General features: G+C 36.0%; 1 protein-coding gene and 1 pseudogene across 1 annotated transcript in view; one reads left to right on the top strand and one right to left on the bottom strand.

Annotated features, from left to right (window-relative positions):
* LOC145245667 (uncharacterized) overlaps positions 1 to 15,989 on the top strand; it is a 42,695-nt gene that overhangs the window by 7,207 nt on the left and 19,499 nt on the right. The window lies entirely within an intron of this gene.
* LOC145246298 (U2 spliceosomal RNA) lies at positions 15,263 to 15,396 on the bottom strand (annotated as a pseudogene).

Here is a 15,989-nt window from a genome sequence, read left to right as displayed (position 1 = left end):
AAAAAACCAAAAATATTGTATATTCTGAAGCATTAAGATGAAGCATAAATATATAAACATGATTACGAAACTTTTCCCTGAAGCAAAAAATATATAAACAACATGATTATGAAACTTTTCCCTGAAGGAAAATATATATAAAGATGATTACGAAACTTTGCCCAGAAGGAAAAGAATGCGAAATGTGCCATGGAAAAACCCTTTGCGTTACATACATGTGCGAGGGAGTCTTAAAGCTAACTGTACAAAGCAAGGTATACCACCATCCTCCTTCAGATTGGATTGGACAAAAATGAATCGAACCCACAAACTAAAGTTTAAAAATCTGGTACAGTATCCATCATGCCATGGCAATGAATACATTGGACAAGATTAATTTAATGTTAAAAACTCAAGAAATATCTGAAAGTATGTCAAACTTACAAAAAAGAACTACCACCTAAAGTGGAGTAGAGGTAAGGCTCCCCCACATAACCAAAAAAGAAAGCCCCCCCCGCCCTACAGGAGACAGGAGCTCCCCTACCATTCTGGGGCAGGGAAGGAGCAAGGAAAACTCTTAAACATAAATTGTCAACGAAGGGTATACACCCTTGGGAGCTAGAAGAGTCTTTTTATACGCATCAACACACAGCGAAACTTAAAAAGATAAAGAGATCAATAGCTATAGCCAGCTGGTCTCATAAACACAGGTGTACACTACACCGAAATTCACTTCAGGTCTGCATTTCCTCCATGCGAATAAGGTCCTGATTCCCCCCCAAGTGCAGGAAAGTTGCCCAACTCCCCTCTGGGTACACTTAAAAAGAAAACTACCCCCTCCCTAAGGCAGGAGAGAGAAGGCTCCCTGCCCCATCTCCTTCGTTGGTCGGATGACTGTCACCTCCCTAGAGCGAGGGATAAAAAAAAAAAGCAAATCACCCCTTCAGTCCTTCCCTAATCTGAGTAGCACGGCTCCCTCCTTCAGGGAGGGAAGGTCAACAGGTGGAGGAAAAATAGTCAACGCAGGGCATACCGCCTGACAAGCTAAAATCGTATTTTTATATACGGCAGACAGTAAGACTATTTGCCTTGGGGGCGGGCTAAGCACTCCCTCACCCCAAAAGTGGGAGCCGGCGAAACTTCTCCTCTCAGAAGCGGGAGGGGAGGCCAGGGAACCTTCTTTTTCCCCTAAAAGAGGGATATCCTTTTGTATGGTTGGTCTCCCCCCCCCCCCGTTGGTTCCGCTTTATCCCTCCGGAAAGAGATCAACCTTACACAAAAACAAAAAAAAAAAATACGGGTAGAGGGAAGCCTTCCAGAGCCCCCTTCTGGGAGAAGTTCCCCGGCTCCCACCTTTTGGGGAGTGCGCAGCCTGCACTCCAGTCAACCAAATAAATAAAAAATTTACCCATCCCACCTTTGTGGGGAGAGTGCTCAGCCCACCTTCTGAGCCACCATAAAACAAAAGGTTCCTTCCACCAGAAGGGAAGGGAAGTAGAAAGAAAAAATATTTAAAAATACATGGTCAACACATAACCAAAAAAGAAAGCCCCATCCTCCATGGGAAGAAGGCTCCCCTCTCATTCTGGGGCAGGGAAGGAGCAGGGAAAACTCTTAAACATAAATGGTCACCGAAAGGGTATACACCCTGTGAAGCTAGACTCCCCCCCCCCCCAGTGCAGGGAGGTTGCCCAACTCCCCTCCGGGCACACTTAAAAAGAAAACTACCCCCTCCCTAAGGCAGGAGAAAGAAGGAAAAATAGTCAACGCAGGGCATACCGCCCGACAAGCTAAAATCGCCTATTTATATACGGCAGACAGACTCTATTTGCCTTGAGGGCGGGCTAAGCCCTCCGACTCCCCCCCCCCCCCCCCAAAGTTGAGAGCCGGAGAAACTTCTCCTCTCAGAAGCGGGAGGGGAGGCCAGGGAGCCTTCCCTCTTTCAACTAAGAGACAGATATCCTTTTGTATGGTTGATCTCCCCCCCCCCTCTGTCGGTTCCGCTTACTTCCTTCGGAAAGAGATCAACCTTACACACAAAAAAAAATATGTGGAGAGGGAAGCCTTCCCGGGCCCCCTTTCTGGGAGGAGAAGTTCCACAACTCCCAACTTTATGGGAGTGCTCAGCCCGCCCTCCAGTCAACCAAATAAAAGAAATTTCCCTATCCCATCTTTGTGGGGAGAGTGCTCAGCCCACCTGATTGATTCTTTGTTCCACAGATTATAAGATTAAAACACTGAGCCAACATTAACAATTCTGACTTATCATTCAAACATGATTACAAAACTTTTCCCAGAGGGAAAAGAATGCGAAATGCGCCATGGAAAAAACTCTTTGTGTTACATACATGTTGGAGGGAGTCTTACAAATAACTGTACAACGCAGGGTATACCATCCGCCTCCTTCAGATTGGATTGGACAAAAATGAAATTAAAAGGAAACGAAATTAGGAACAGTCATGAATTGAACCCACAAACTAAACGTTGAACATCTGATACAATATCCATCATGCCATCGCAATGAATACATTGGACAAGATAAAATTACTGTTAAAAACTCAAGAAATATCCGAAAATATGTCAACCTTACAAAAAAGAACTACCACCTTAAGTGGAGTAGAGGTAAGGCTCCCCCACATAACCATAAAAGAAAGCCGCCCCCCCCCCTACAGGGGGAAAGAGCTCCCCTCCCATTCCAGGGTAGGGAAGGAGTAAGGAAAACTCTTAAACATAAATGGTCAACGAAGGGTATACACCCTGGGAAGCTAAAAGAGCCTTTTTATACAGCTCATCTGATGGCAAAACTTAAAAAGATAAAGAGATCAATAGCTATAGCCAGCCGGTCTCATGAACACAGGTTTACACTCCATCCAAGTTCAGTTGAGGCCTCTATTTCCTCCGTGCGAATAAGGTCCTGACCCCTCCCCAAGTGCGGGGAGTTTGCCCGACTCCACTCCGGGCACACTTAACAAGAAAACTACCCCCTCCCTAATGCAGGAGAGAGAATGCTCACTGCTTGATCTCCTTCTTTGGTTGGATGACTGCCACCTCCCCATAGCGAGGGGTAAAAAAAAAAAGCAAATCACCCCTTCAGCCCTTCCCTGCGTAGCACGGCTCCCTCCTTCAGGGAGGGAAGGTCAATAGGTGGAGGAAAAATAGTCAACGCAGGGCATACCGCCTGAGAAGCTAAAATCGCCTTTTTATATACGGCAGACAGTCAGACTCTATTTGCCTTGAGGGCGGGCTAAGCCCCTCCCCCAAATTTGAGAGCCGGAGAAACTTCTCCTCTCAGAAGCTGGAGGGGAGGCCAGGGAGCCTTCCCTCTTTCAACTAAGAGACGGATATATATGTATCTTTCTTTTCTTTGCTTATTTCTTGGTACTAAGGATTTCTGTATGCATGTTATTTTATTTAAGAGTACTAAATAGCTTTTCAGTTTCTTGAGACTCTTTCACCTGTCTGGATTCTGCAGCAACGTTGTGGAGTGATATGTAAAACATAAATTGGTACTTTATAACAATAGGTATGTAGAATTCTAACTCGCCAGTGTTGATCGCTTCGATTATTTACAAATTCACCAGGTCCTGGATATGACCATAAACTGTATCCAAACGTGGGGCTTTGTGAAGTGTGAAGCCACCATTTAATTGCTATTGCTACCAGGTCCACTCTGATCTAGAGTGGTAGTACCTGTTAGGGTCCCAATTATGAGTTAAATAGAAACCAACATTAAATAAACAAATATATTCAAGGAAAAAAATGTCACTGGATTTGGCATGAAATAACCTGATATAGTGTTGATATGTCATAAAACAAAATGAACCAACAAATTCACCAATCGACACATTTTCAACAAATGTATCTTTCTTTTCCTTTTTCTATGCTTATTTCTTGGTTCTAAGCTTATCATTAACAAACCCTGACATTTCTTTTACTTTGTTTTGTGTATATATTTTATTTTGTGTAGAATTAAAAAAAAAAAAAAAAAAATTACATTTCGCTACCACATTTGCAGCGAAATGTTAGCATAAATAAAATCACTGGTGACAACCCATGATGTTTTTTCTAATGAACACCAATTAACCAACACGCTTTCCATTGGTTTTTCATAACAATTTAATATTGATAAATTATAATAAACATTTCCATTACTTTTCTCTTTTTATCAATAAATATACTTGGTTGATAATTAGAGGACACAATGTTTATTGTAATAAAACTTGTGATCTATAACATCCAATTCTAACAATTAAACTTTCCTTTCTCAATTTAAACAAACAACATACCCCACACTATGTTCCTAAAAATGAGGATTTTACTATTGCGTTTACATAATTTTTTAGCTATGTTTCTCTTACTTTCAGCATGAGAAAATATAATTTTCTACATGTGTTTCATGCATAACACACAAACGTATATGTGACCAACATTTTACCTCTGATATTTTTCCAAAAACACCAAATAACATTCACGCTTTCCATTGGTTTTTCATAATAACAATTTAATATTTATAATTTATAATAAACATGTCCATTCATTTTCTCTTTTTATCAATAAATATGCTTGGTTGATAATTAGAGGACTAAAATCAGATTTGTAAAAATTTCATTTTTTTTTTTTTCACTCTGAGAATTTTCTTTTTATTTCTTTGACAAACTATTTTTTTCAATTGACTTCAGCACATGATTGTTATTGCTTCTTCCCCTTTTGTCTTATATTTTTTTTCTTCATGCCAAAGATTTTATATATCAAATTTTTTCTCATTTCTTACATTTTATTTCTTTAATTCATAGTCCGCCAATATAGTATTAGTTTCAATTCCATTGAACACAATGTTTTATATAGTAAACATCAGCATATTTCACTTTTCAAGTATTTTTTTATTTTATTTCAAATACTATGTTTTATTTCATTTTGTTGACACTCATTTACCTCTCTGGGGTGCTACAAGGAACATGTAGAGTGATATATCAAACATGAATTGGTACTTTATAACAATAGGTATCTAGCATTTTCAGATAGCAATGTGGATAGTTTTAAACATGTATACACTTAAAATCTCATAATATAAAGAAATGTATCTTTTTTTTTCTTTTCCTTTGCTTATTTCTCTAACCTAAACATATCATTAACTAACCATAAACTTTGTTTTAGTTTTATATATCTATTTTATATTGAAGAATACACAAAAATCAATTTCACTACCACATTTACAATGTTAGCATACACAAAAATCACTGGTTACAATCATTGATAGCTGTTTCTTATAAGCACCAAATCTCTATCACAATTTCGAATTGTTTTTCATGATAACAATTCAATATTGATACATTATAAGAAACATTTCCGTTGCTTTTCTCTTTTTATAAATACAAATAATATTAAGCACACCATACCAAGCCCACTGTTTCAGCATCTAATAAACTGCCTACCAAGATCAATGTTTTCAAGTAACAATGGGGAGTATTCATGTTATGTTTCACATTTTTATGTTTTGATATATTTTGCTGCTTAATATCAAATTCAGCAGATGAGTTCTTTCTTATGCATCAAACAATTACATTTTCTGATATTCATTCAAGCTAATTACTGAAAATCAATTACATATTTTCTTTACTAAAATAATACTGTGCTTGATTTCATCAAGTGGTGCAGATCTGTTTTTACACTAACAATGTGCACATTTTTTGAAGAATAAAGTTATTTTTTGTTTTTATTTTTAAGGTGGTGAAGGTGATCCGGGGAGTGTTTTTTTTTTTTTTTTTTTTTTTTTTTTTTTTTTTTCAAAAAAGGTACTTTTTACGAATGGGTATCCAAGAAACGTTCAGTATTTTGTCATAAATTAAGATTTTCTTTGACCACTATCAATACTATCAGAAATGAACAATCTACACAATACAAACTAACGGTTTTGTTGCCTTTTTATTATAACTCCAAACTAACCCATAACTACATTTTTCTTTTATTTTGCAAATTTGATTTCCTTTAGTTTATATTGTGTAGCTGAATCAGAAATTGATTGAACTTTTGTCATTTGTAGTTAACATGCTTTCAGCGCAATTACTACAGTGTAATCACACATGATCTACCAAAATAAAAACACTTCAGATAAAGTCTTAAATAGAATTCAGTTCCTTACATGACATCTGATGAAGTCAGTAGAAACATTACAAACTAATACTTGAAAAACAATTTGACATTTACTGTACTACAATAACACATTTGTAAAGAAGTAGAAATCTGGATACCTATTCTGATACCTAATAAAAGAAAGGACACTCTTTGGGGCGGATTTTGATGATAACAAGTCACTAATTAGACATTATAATAAACATTCAAATAATTTAAGAATTTTACCAAAATAAAATTACGTGGTAATCACCCAATTTCTGCCACAAAATTCTGATTGGCAAAACTCATAAACATAAAATATATATTTTCTAATTTCATCTTTTTTACTTTTTACATAATCTGATTTGATGTTTTCCTAAAGATTCAAATCACTGTATTTTGCTGCTTAATATCAAATGCAGCAGATGAGTTCTTTTTTATGCATTAAACAATTACATTTTCTCATATTCATCCAAACTGAAAATCATTATTTTCATATTTTCTTCATTAAAATATCACTGTGCTTGATGTCATCAAGTGGAGCGGATCATTTTCTTTCTTTTTTTTTTTTTCTTTTTTTTTTTTCATTTGTTTACACATTTTTTACAAATGTTTTTGAGAGTCCATACAATGTTATAAGGGTTCAACATTTTTTTTTTCATTTGAATATATTTTGCCTAAGATTCTTAGCCTATATCATTGCATACCAATTTGTTTCTTGAAAGTTAAGTTCACTGTAAAAACATCTGATACACCAAAATCCCTGATACCTGTTTCTTATAAGCGCCAAATAACTATCACTATTTCGATTTGTGTTTCATGAGAACAATTCAATATTGATACATTATAAGAAACATTTCCAGTGCTTTTCTCTTTTTAGCAATACATATAGTTGGTTGCTAATCAGAGGACTTAACTAACCCTATAATTTGCTTTACTTTGTTTTGTATATATATTTTGTATTGTGTGGAATTAACAAAAATTCATATGCAGAAATCTGTTGATTCATTCCAAGAATCCCAATGCGACCAACAAACTTGAAAGATTACAATTTCTTTTTACTATGACCAATAAGAAAGCTCAAGAACTAAGTTGTTGGACTCATCCTGATCACCATTTTACAGTATTGTTAACAGTAAGTTTAACATTTTAAGTACAGAACAATATTATGTTTTGATTTTTACAAATTACTATTTTCTGTGACAGATGTTACTTTTTCAATATTGATTGTACGCTCTTTTGTGTTTTTACATTTTGCATAAAATAATATTAAGCACACAATACCAAGCCCACTATTTCAGCATCTAATAAACTTCCTACCAAGACCAATGTTTTCAAGTGACAATGGAGAGTATTCATGTTGTTTCACATTTTTATGTTTTTAAATATTTTGCTGCTTAATATCAAATTCAGACCCCTATTTCCTCCGTGCGATTAAGGTCCTATTTGCCTTGAGGGCGGGCTAAGCCCTCTTCCCCCCCCCCCCCAAAGTTGAGAGCCAGGGAAACTTCTCCTCTCAGAAGCGGGAGGGGAGGCCAGGGAGCCTTCCCTCTTTCAACTAAGAGACGGATATCCTTTTGTATGGTTGATCTCCTCCCCCCCGTCTCTGTCGGTTCCGCTTACTCCCTTCGGAAAGAGATCAAGCTTACACAAAAAAAAAAAAAATATGTGGAGAGGAAAGCCTTTCTGGGAGGAGAAGTTCATCATGATCACGGATCGACATTCTTTATTGATGCCCCAGGTGGAACTGGCAAAACTTTCCTGTTAAATCTGCTTCTTACAAAAGTTCGTCTCACAAACAATATTGCCCTTGCAGTGGCATCCAGTGGAATTGCAGCAACACTTTTGGATGGTGGTAGAACTGCTCACTCTATGTTTTCTCTCCCATTGGACCTTACTAGACAGGAAAAACCATTGTGTAATATTAAAAAAGATTCAGCAAAGGCTAAACTACTGCAAAACTGTAAATTAATAATCTGGGATGAAGCAACAATGAGTCACAAAAAAGCTATGGAAGCAGTAGATTCTACACTACAGGACCTAAAAGATAACACACAAATAATGGGTGGAGTGACTTTGGTTTTTGCTGGTGATTTCAGACAAACCCTTCCAATTGTTCCTCGAGGAACCAGAGCTGATCAAATGAATGCATGTCTCAAAAACTCCTATTTATGGCATCATATTAAAACAATGAGTTTAACACTAAACATGCGAGTACATTTACATGCTGATGATGCTGTTGGTGACTTTGCCATTAAACTTTTGCAAGTGGGTAATGGACTTCTGGACAAGGACTCCTATAACCAGATTCAGTTGCCTTTTACAACAATTCAAACAGAAGAGGAATTTATAATGAGAGTTTTTCCAGATCTTCATAATTTGCATACGGATATCAATTGGCTAAGTAGCCGTGCAATTTTAGCAGCAAAGAATGAATCTGTAAATGAAATAAATAGCAGGTTGTTGAATAGATTACCTGGAGAAATCATATTATACAATTCAGTTGATACAATCTGTTCACAGGACGAAGTAACAAATTATCCGACTGAGTTTCTTAATAGTCTTGAACCACCAGGAACGCCTCCACATAGTCTGTTTCTAAAACTTGGAGCACCAATAATGTTACTTCGCAATCTTGATCCACCAAAACTCTGCAATGGCACAAGGCTCACCATAAAGAATATGATGCCTCATGTACTGGAAGCAACAATTATGTCAGGTAAGTATGCAGGATTACACTGCTTCATTCCCAGAATCCCAATGAGACCACAAGAATTGCCATTTGAGTTTGAAAGGCTGCAATTTCCTGTCAAGCTAAGTTTTGCAATGACAATAAACAAATCACAAGGACAGTCACTAAAAGTTGTTGGGCTCAACCTGTCTAAACCAGTATTTTCTCATGGACAGCTATATGTTGGCCTATCAAGAGTTGGACACCCTGATGGACTCTTCATTCTGGCACCAGATAAAAAAACCAAAAATATTGTATATTCTGAAGCATTAAGATGAAGCATAAATATATAAACATGATTACGAAACTTTTCCCTGAAGCAAAAAATATATAAACAACATGATTATGAAACTTTTCCCTGAAGGAAAATATATATAAAGATGATTACGAAACTTTGCCCAGAAGGAAAAGAATGCGAAATGTGCCATGGAAAAACCCTTTGCGTTACATACATGTGCGAGGGAGTCTTAAAGCTAACTGTACAAAGCAAGGTATACCACCATCCTCCTTCAGATTGGATTGGACAAAAATGAATCGAACCCACAAACTAAAGTTTAAAAATCTGGTACAGTATCCATCATGCCATGGCAATGAATACATTGGACAAGATTAATTTAATGTTAAAAACTCAAGAAATATCTGAAAGTATGTCAAACTTACAAAAAAGAACTACCACCTAAAGTGGAGTAGAGGTAAGGCTCCCCCACATAACCAAAAAAGAAAGCCCCCCCCGCCCTACAGGAGACAGGAGCTCCCCTACCATTCTGGGGCAGGGAAGGAGCAAGGAAAACTCTTAAACATAAATTGTCAACGAAGGGTATACACCCTTGGGAGCTAGAAGAGTCTTTTTATACGCATCAACACACAGCGAAACTTAAAAAGATAAAGAGATCAATAGCTATAGCCAGCTGGTCTCATAAACACAGGTGTACACTACACCGAAATTCACTTCAGGTCTGCATTTCCTCCATGCGAATAAGGTCCTGATTCCCCCCCAAGTGCAGGAAAGTTGCCCAACTCCCCTCTGGGTACACTTAAAAAGAAAACTACCCCCTCCCTAAGGCAGGAGAGAGAAGGCTCCCTGCCCCATCTCCTTCGTTGGTCGGATGACTGTCACCTCCCTAGAGCGAGGGATAAAAAAAAAAAGCAAATCACCCCTTCAGTCCTTCCCTAATCTGAGTAGCACGGCTCCCTCCTTCAGGGAGGGAAGGTCAACAGGTGGAGGAAAAATAGTCAACGCAGGGCATACCGCCTGACAAGCTAAAATCGTATTTTTATATACGGCAGACAGTAAGACTATTTGCCTTGGGGGCGGGCTAAGCACTCCCTCACCCCAAAAGTGGGAGCCGGCGAAACTTCTCCTCTCAGAAGCGGGAGGGGAGGCCAGGGAACCTTCTTTTTCCCCTAAAAGAGGGATATCCTTTTGTATGGTTGGTCTCCCCCCCCCCCCCCGTTGGTTCCGCTTTATCCCTCCGGAAAGAGATCAACCTTACACAAAAACAAAAAAAAAAAATACGGGTAGAGGGAAGCCTTCCAGAGCCCCCTTCTGGGAGAAGTTCCCCGGCTCCCACCTTTTGGGGAGTGCGCAGCCTGCACTCCAGTCAACCAAATAAATAAAAAATTTACCCATCCCACCTTTGTGGGGAGAGTGCTCAGCCCACCTTCTGAGCCACCATAAAACAAAAGGTTCCTTCCACCAGAAGGGAAGGGAAGTAGAAAGAAAAAATATTTAAAAATACATGGTCAACACATAACCAAAAAAGAAAGCCCCATCCTCCATGGGAAGAAGGCTCCCCTCTCATTCTGGGGCAGGGAAGGAGCAGGGAAAACTCTTAAACATAAATGGTCACCGAAAGGGTATACACCCTGTGAAGCTAGACTCCCCCCCCCCCCAGTGCAGGGAGGTTGCCCAACTCCCCTCCGGGCACACTTAAAAAGAAAACTACCCCCTCCCTAAGGCAGGAGAAAGAAGGAAAAATAGTCAACGCAGGGCATACCGCCCGACAAGCTAAAATCGCCTATTTATATACGGCAGACAGACTCTATTTGCCTTGAGGGCGGGCTAAGCCCTCCGACATGAGGATTTTACTATTGCCTTTTAGATCATTTTTTAACAATGTTTCTCTTCTTACTTTCAGCATCAGAAAATATAAGTTTCTACACGTGTTTCATGCATACCACACAAACGTATATGTGACCAACATTTTACCTCTGATATATTTTTTTCCAATTTCCTTTCACCATTGTCATTATCATTAGTACAGTTTTCGTTTTGTCTTTAAAATGAAGTTGTACATGTTTCTTAATACTTCGAAACCAAATATATCAAAAACAATTTTTTTTCACTTACAAAATTTTCATGATATTTCTTTGACAATCATATTTGTTTTTAATTGAATTCAGCACATGATTCTTACTGCTTTATCACCTTTTATCTTATATTTCTTTTTCTTCATGCCAAATACATTAAATATCAAATTTTTGCTCATTTCTTAAATTGAATTAAAAAAATGAACTTTTTTATTCCACCAATATTGTATAAGGCTCAATTCCATTGAACACAGTGTTTTATATAGTAAACATCAGCATTTGTTTCTATTTTATTTTATTTCAAATACTGTTTCATTTCACTTTCTCAATAATCATTTACATCTTTGGGGTGCAACAGGGAACATGTAGAGTGATATATCAAACATGAATTGGAACTTTATAACAATAGGTATCTAGAATTTCCACATACCAGTGTGGATAGTTTTAAATATTTACAAACTTACAATTTACACACTATAAACAAATGTATCTTTTTTTCTTTTCTTTGCTTATTTCTCGAACCTAAACTTATCATTAACTAAACCTAAACTTTGTTTACTGCATTTTGTGTATATATTTTATATTGAGTAAAATAAACAAAACTTAATTTGGCTAATATCATTTGTAGTGGCATGCACTATTGACATATATAAAATCACAGGTGACAATCCTTGATTCCAGTTTCGTATAAGCACAAAATATCTATCATAATTTCGATTTGTTGTTCATGATAAAAATTTAATATTGATACATTGTAATAAACATTTCCATTGCTTTTATCTTTTTATCAGTACATATACTTGGTTGATAATTAGAGGACACAACTAACCCTATACTTTGTTTTGTATATATATTTTGTATTGTGTGGAATTAACAAAAATTCATATGCAGGAATCTGTTGATACATTCCAAGAATCCCAATGCGACCAACAAACTTGAAAGACTACAATTTCTTTTTACTATGACCAATAAGAAAGCTCAAGGACTAAGTTGTTGGACTCATCCTGATCACCATTTTAAATTATTGTTAACAGTAAGTTTAACATTTTAAGTACAGAATAATATTTCTTTTGATATTTATAAATTACTATTTTCTGTGACAGATGTTACTTTTTCAATATTGATTGTACCCTCTTTTGTGTTTTTAAATTTATGTTTCACATTTTATGTTTTGAAATATTTTGCTGCTTAATATCAAATTCAACAGATGAGTTCTTTCTTAGGCATCAAACAATTACATTTTCTGATATTCATTCAAACTAATTACTGAAAATCAATTTCATATTTTCTTTACTAAACTATTACTATGCTTGATTTCATCAAGTGGTGCGAATCTGTTTTTTACACTAACAATGTGCACATTTTTTGAAGAATAAAGTTTTTTTTTTTTTTAAGGTGGTGAAGGTGATCCGGGGAGTGTTTTTTTTTTTTTTAAAAAGGTACTTTTTATGAATGGGTATCCGAGAAACATTCAGTATTTTGTCAGAAATTAAGATTTTCATTGACAACTCTCAATACTATCAGAAATGAACAATCTACACAATACAAACTAACTGTTTTGTTAGCTTTTTATTCTAACTCCAAACTAACCCATAACTACATATTTCTTTTATTTTGCAAATTTGATTTCCTTTAGTTTATATTGTGTAGCTGAATAAGAAATTTATTTAACTTTTGTCAATTGTAATTAACATGATTTCAGCGCAATTACTACAGTGTAATCACACATGATATACCAAAATAAAAACACTTCAGATAAAGTCTTCTTACATAGAATTCAGTTTCTTACATGACATCTGATGAAGTCAGTACAAACGTTACAAACTAATACTTGAAAAACAATTTGACATTTACTGTACTACAATATCATATTTGTATAGAAGTAGAAATCTGGATACCTATTCTGATACCTAATAAAAGAAAGGACACTCTTTGGGGCGGATTTTGATGATAACAAGTCACTAATAAGAAATTATAATAAACATTGAAATAATTTAAGAATTTTACCAAAATAAAATTGCATGGTAATCACACAATTTCTGCCACAAAATTTTGATTGGCTAAACTCATAATCAGAAAATATATATTTTCTAATTTCATCTTTTTTTTTTTACATAATCTGATTTGATGTTTTCCTTAATATTCAAATCACTATTTTTTTGCTGCTTAATATCAAATACAGCAAATGACTTATTTTTTATGCATCAAACAATTACATTTTCTCATTCATCCAAACTAATCACTGAACATCAATTTCATATTTTCTTCACTAAAATATTACTGTGCTTGATATCATCAAGTGGAGCGGATCATTTTTTTTTTTTTCATTTGTTCACACATTTTTCCAATTTATATATATTTTGTCTAAGATTCCTAGCCTATGTCATTGCATACCAAGCTGTTTATTAAAAGTTAAGGTTCACTGTAAACACATATGTTACACCAAAATAAAAACGCTTCAGATAATGTCTTGATATTCAATTCAGTTTCTAACATGATATCTTATGAAGTTAGTAGAAATGTTACAGACTTTTGAATCTCAAACACTTTCAATACTGTGCACTGATATTTTCTTTTTTGGAATATAAGCAAATTCATGCTTTTTTTTACAAACGCCAACAAATGTCACATTTTGTAGCAATGTACTGAAACAATTATAAAAATAGGTATCTAGGAAAAGGCCACTACATATGTTATAAATTCCAAATTTCCACAACCTGGCAAATACTGGTACACGCTAGCAAATTTAGATTTGCAATTACAGAATATGATTCTAATTTTTTCCTTTGCTCTTTATTCTAACATTACACTAAGTTTACTGTTATTTCGCTACAGTTGATATTGTGTAGAACAATAAGAAAATCATAGTGAACAATGCATTCAACAAAATTTCACACAAATTTCTAGATACCTATATCTAATAAGTTCAAAAGAAAGGACACACTTAGGGAGGTATTTTGGTGGTCAAGTCACTAAATAGATATTAGCTGGTTTCCCGGCATAGCCCAGGATGTAATAAAGATTGACTGAAATACATGTTCTAGCTTTTGCTTTTTCATTGTTTATACGGTCCCGAGCAACGCCGGGTAGCCCTGCTAGTCTATATATATAAAAGGCAAAAATCGGTGTGTATGTATGTATGTATGTATGTATGTTTGTTTGTAACGCTAAAACTTTTGAAAGACGGAACCAGAGTTGACAAATTTGGTATCATATTGCACCTTGATCACCCGGATGACAAATATCGAAATTTCACGTCAAACGGACCAGTAGAAAGGGGTCAACTGATCGTTTTTCTCCTAGGGGGGCCCCCCAAAAAACCTGTCATTTTAACGTTATTCAATACGTGTCACGTGACGTGACGTCAGCTCAAACTTTTGACAGACACAACCAAAGTTGACAAATTATGTATCATATTGAACCTTGATCACCCGCATGACAAATATCGAAATTCCACACCAAACGGACCATTAAAAGGGGGTGAACTGATCATTTCTCTCCTAGGGGGGCCCCCCAAAAAACCTGTCATTTTAATGTTAATATTACATAATCCAAAAACGCTTAGTCATGTCACGTGACGTGACGTCAACATCCAGTAATTGCGAACAAATGTAAACAAACACTTTGTTTTACCGATACTTTTGTAATTTCTCTTCTGCTTTGTTCTAGAGATTATTAAACTCCATGACAATGTCTCCAACGTATTTAACTGGTTAAAAATAGTATTTATACAAGAGTTTTAACGAAAAATATCAGGAAAAAATGTACAGGAATAAAAAAAAATTCAGCTTTCAAAATATTCGTCGCTAAAAAAACCGATCTTTATATTTACGCTAGCCATTTTGTATATTACCACGTGACCTGCTATCTCTTAAACTGGAGGGGGGGGATCCACTTGAATCCAACAAAACCAGTAATTTTTTTTTTCTATTATATATACATCATTTTCTATAAAATTAAGTGTAGACTTTATAATTATAACAAAAAATGTTATTCATACTAAAAAAAAAAAACGCTTAGTCATGTCACGTGACGTGACGTCAACATCCACTAATGGCGAACAATTGTACCTATTTACTATGCCTCCCCACGGGACAGAGTTAGACACCAGGGTCGTTTTTTAACGTGGAGAAAAGGTACAAAAATAAAAATTGTCTCAGTCGTGGAGGATTTCTCCTCCACCGAAAGAGAACAAGAAATAGAAGTGCAGCATCTGAAGAACAGATACTACACTTTGATCTTGACCAAAAGGCCAAGAATGCGAACAATTGTAAATAACAACTTTTTTCACAAAACCAACACCGTCTTCCTTTTTTTTCTCTCTCTCACCCACTTACTCTTCCCTCTCTCTCACCCTCTTTCTCTTGACGTCACACCACTGTTAAACTGTGGGGGGGGGAACACATTCCCAGGCATTATCTCCTATAGATGCACATTTTATTAGAAATTCAGCTTTCAAAATATTAGACGATAATAAAAATATAAAATCAACACCCTCTTTCTCTTTTCTCTCTCTCTCACCAACTTACTCTTCTCTCTCTCTCACCCTCTTTCTCTTGACCTCCTACTACTGTTAAACTGTGTGTGTGTGTGTGTGGGGGGAAGAGGCAGCTTGAAAACCAACAAAAACAGTGCACAGTTTCCCAAGCATTTGGGGTGGGAAGGGGGGGAAGAAGCCGAGCGCACAGTTTCGTGTGAGAGAGAGAGAACAATTCTCAACCTATATACTCAACAAATTTTTTATCTACAGATTTGAAAGTTTGTATATAGGGTATTCAGACATATGGAAATATATCTAGCATAATCTATCTATTATATCTATAAAAGTGAAAATGTGTGTGTGTGTGAGGTAGCCAGA

Source organism: Euprymna scolopes, chromosome 23 (assembly GCF_053919585.1).
Source record: "Euprymna scolopes isolate OS-2025 chromosome 23, ASM5391958v1, whole genome shotgun sequence".
NCBI classification, from domain to species: Eukaryota; Metazoa; Mollusca; class Cephalopoda; order Sepiida; family Sepiolidae; genus Euprymna; species Euprymna scolopes.
Note: the sequence above shows the minus strand (reverse complement) of the source record. Positions and strands in the feature narration are given on the sequence as shown.